This window comes from Pinus tabuliformis, chromosome 5_1 (assembly GCF_031772625.1).
Source record: "Pinus tabuliformis cultivar Carrire ecotype Pingquan chromosome 5_1, CPIR1, whole genome shotgun sequence".
Taxonomy (NCBI): Eukaryota; Viridiplantae; Streptophyta; class Pinopsida; order Pinales; family Pinaceae; genus Pinus; species Pinus tabuliformis.
This window is the reverse complement of record NC_142305.1, coordinates 858210679-858215149: the sequence shown is the minus strand read 5'-3', so window position 1 is coordinate 858215149 and position 4471 is coordinate 858210679. Positions and strand designations below refer to the sequence as shown.

General features: G+C 38.4%; 1 pseudogene; it reads right to left on the bottom strand.

Moving 5' to 3' along the window:
- Positions 1-1783: 1783 nt before the first annotated feature.
- On the bottom strand, positions 1784-4048 carry LOC149167549 (hypothetical protein At1g04090 pseudogene; annotated as a pseudogene).
- Between the last annotated feature and the right edge of the window lie 423 nt (positions 4049-4471).

Here is a 4471-nt window from a genome sequence, read left to right as displayed (position 1 = left end):
AGCAACACCAAAATTGTTGTGATGAGCAACAGAGAAGCATTTGACCTAGCAATGAGAACACAAACATTGGAGCATTGGCATTGAATACTTAATGAAACACCGAGCATTGATTGAGATTTTTTTGCAACAATTGATAGAGCATTTGATCATAGCACTTACAGACAATATTGATTCTAAGAGAAGCAACCATTTAAGGATGAGGCATTAAATGGCACACACACACACAAAGAGCTTAAAGATCAAAGTTGATGACATAAAAGAATCAAATTCACTGAGCCCCTAGTATAATACATGTAGACTAATTTCTTGGGTTGTGACCGTGGAGAAATGGTAAGATGAGTGATGTTGCAGACCCTCCCGATCCGTAGAAGGAATCCTCAGGAGTGGCAAATCACTAGAGGGCTTGAAGGACCTGAGTTTGGTGATGACCAACCATGTGTGGCAAAAGGAGCAATTGTGACAATTCCTGGGCAAAGTGATAGTTTACAACCGGTAAAGGCATCTAGAGGCACCCTTCGATTGTTAGAGAATCTTGATAAGTCAAGGTCTGCAATATGTAATTGCTAGACCCTAAAGAGTCATACGTCACATTAAACTTTGTATAATTGTATTTTTCTATACAACAAGTAGTTGTTACGACAAAATCCTTACTCTAATCTTAGATGACTATTGAGACATATTGTTAACTATGTGATGCTAGAAAACAAAGGGGTTATGTTCCTATTATATCATTTTTGTTCCATAGTTGAGTAGAGATATGAGTGAGATTTATGAGCTAAACAAATGAAGTAGAAGACCCTAAAATAGCCATCAAGGGCATAGTGTTTATCACAACTCCGTGATGAGTCCATCTTTGTTTATATTTGCATAAAATCTAAGAAGATCACTTTAAAGCATAATCCTCACCTTTTGGTTTGGTTTTTCCATATTGGCTTTACTAAGGCGTGCTTTGTGTTCATTGTGTGAATGATGTGGCATTTATTGTTTTAACTTATTTTATTTTGGTCATTTTAGTAATTTGAGCACTATACTTGTGACATTGAATTATAGTAACAAGTAAACACTGCATTGTTTTGCAAGAACTTGTAAGCTCTATTGTGACAACCTATTTAGTGGAATATTCATCATAGTTTACAAAAAACTATTTTTCCATTTGAACCATTATTCAAAGCTCCGTTGTTTATTTAAGCATGTAAGGGGCTCTTACAACCCAACATAATGAAATATGTTTTGGGGGTACACAATATGCAATATTGAAGTGATTCACTATGACATTTGTTCCATGAATGCTATTCACTATACCATTAAATCCATGAATGTCATTCACTAATAACCAATCTCTCCCAAGTGTAGTGATGCTTGTTACATTATGTATTAATTACATTAGTAAAAAATCTAGATTGAAACTGAAAATTATATTACTTAATATCAATCACCACCTATACTATATGTATCTCCACCATTTGCACTATGTTACAAGATTAGTAGAGAAAGTCATCTATTCAAATATAACCTAACCTCATACACAATGAACTATAATAATTTTCTCTTCAATAAATAACTTCAACATTAAATACTCTAATTAATTATTTAAGCATAGTCTAAACATTCTACAACTTTGCTCTTTTTCAAAAAAAAAATTTTTATAAATTTTATCTAAAATCTTGTCGTTGCTAAATCTACACATACGAAATGCCTAAAAATTTATAGCATTTTAAATCTATTTATACATTTACTAATACATTTTCAATAATAAAAATTACAATTTTACCAAAAATCAACATTTTCAAAAATACCATGATATCATATTATTATAAACAAAGTCCTTGAATTCCTAATAGAACACCACAATATACATCCTTGAAACACTGAAAGGGAGTTTTTGAATTCCTAATATGCAGATAAAATAAATTGGACAAAATCTATAGAAATAAATAATAAATTTGACCAAATCAATACAAATAAATAATAAAAATAATAGCACAGCTCCGGGATGGTATAAACATGTACAGGGAATGTTAGGTGGTGTTGTGTTTGGAGTCATTCACAAGTGAAGCGGATGTTGTTAGTGGAAGCCGCCGAATTTCAATCTGTATCAATATACTAACGGGTTTGGCGTAAGCCAGAAGCACAGCTGCGCGCGAAAAACAACCGAAAGCATTCATACCTGACAAAGAATAAGTAGCCAAAAAGTCACACGCCACGCTATCCTTCCTTTTCATCGCCTTCCCAACTGGATTTGGCTTTAGGACCTGTTGGTCCTTCCTCACCAAAAGTTTCTTTAGGCAAGTCATTGTTGAAGAAATCCTCTACAGAATGTTTGAGCTTAGAAGGAAGGAACCTCAGTACCCTACTGAGCTCAGCCTTTGAATCATAATCAATTTTGGGTCCCCATTTCCTCATGTATTGCAGCCATGGAGGCTCTTGTGGGGACGCATCCTTACTCAAATATTCTGCTGAAACAATCTGGTATTTGCTGCTTGTATCAACAAAATACTTGCTCTTGGCTGCATCATTCCTTATACCAATTCCAAGCTCTGTATTCCCTTGAAGGAAGTCCCCTTCAGCAGGAAAATTTGCATGGCCATCCTTGGAAGAATAGATAACTGCCCTATTGCTCCCTGCAACGTATTGCAGATCTGAAGCACTGACCCATTTGCCAGCACTGTGCTGAGACAAATAAACTTTCCATAACTCACCTGTGAAGTTGTTGAACCTAAGAGTGAAATGCTCCCAATCCCCAACATGCTCTCCTATTTTACCAAGAGGTATATTGAACACCTCAGCCTTGAGGGTCCCCGGGCCATTGAATGGACAAAATACCCACATTGCCAGATCAGTGCATGTCCCTCCCAACATGGGCTTAACATGGACATAAACTTCTGCACTCTGCAAATCACCCTTTTTCACTCTTGCAGCTGCACCACCATCTTTGGGCAAATCCAGCCAATACTCTCCATCATCTGAGCCTCCCTGTGGGAGATTTGAGCCATTGATATCTATGGCCTGTGGTTGTGTTGTGGAGCCCTTAGTGTACAGCAGGGCTCCATTCTGGAAGAACCAGTTAACTGATGAGGGCGAGTATGTTTCCTTTGGATGGAAGAACACAGTAGGCCCAAATCTTTGCTGCAATGCATGCACCTGCTCCAGGCTTGGCATTGCACTGAACTCATTGTTTTGGATTTTCAAATTCTTGAGGCAGGCAATAGGAAGTGTACTTTCTGCCTTCAAATCTCTGCTACAAAAACATGTCCCCAGGTACACCCCTGCAGCTTTCACCCCTCTGTTCTTAGGCCTTATGTTCCAACTGCTGAATGCATTTTTAGAATGTTGTGTGCTCCAAATCAATCCATCAGTTTCACATTCCTCTGTGAGATCTGAACGAGCACACCTCACTTCTTCCAAACTGGGCTTCACAGGAGTATTTGTGACCAGGATCCCAAGAGCCTGGTAGCCTTCAGGAGGCTGGGGTAGCCAGAAATAACCATGATGAACATCATTGTCTTGCTTTTTCCCATCCCATGACTCGCTGCTCCAGACTAAGATATAGTCTGAAGGTTTGGCCAATGGAGGAAATGAAACTGTATCAACTTCCATAGATGTAATGGCTGGTCTAGCAACAACCATAGGTCCATTAGCCTGCCCATGATGTCCCAGGATGAAGTAGCCCTCTGGGATATTAATGGGTTTGTAGAACAGGGCACCTCCTGCTCCTTTGTTAGAGCCTCCTCCACCATGGCTGGAGCTCCATATTGCTTCCAAGCTGGACACCTGAGCTACTTCTATTTCTCCTAGCGAAATCCCCCCTTTCCCAAAACCTGCACCCTCGGATTCCATTGCAGTCCAAAACGAAGCACCCTAATCTCAACCGTGGAGGAACCAGTGGGCAAAGAGTTCCATTAAATACAATTGAAGTGGAGGCGGTCATAGTGTTTTTGGTATGGAGTTTTCGTTAGCTTGCAATGGCGTACACTTCATTGCTGAAATTTACGTCCAATTTGATTGTCGCAGAGCATTCTGTGATGCCTGCACGACACGCTCTACTTTTTATTCCTCGTTGCTTTGTTTGGACGCGGGCGAGCTGTCAACAACCGTCGTCATTGTTATATTCGTGAACCAAATTCAACAACCTTTAACATCGTTTCTTAAAGGCATTTCATTGTGATAAGCCATTCAGTCGTATTCAACTTTATTGTTTGCATGTACAGATACCTAACTTGGAGATCTGGCCGCTAACCCAATATTCGTTGGGTACTAACTATTACCTCATTTGTGGTTGACAACAAGTTTAGATTTTAATAAATCAATTGGGGTTATAACTGTTACCTCATTTGTGGTTTACGACAAGTTTAGATTTTAATTTTGGATTTCTTAAATCCATGATGAAAGTATTGAAGGTAGAAATAGGGATGAAAATTTTGGAGTGAAGGAAAGGTTTACATTTGTAGATATTTAGATTTGATTTATATGA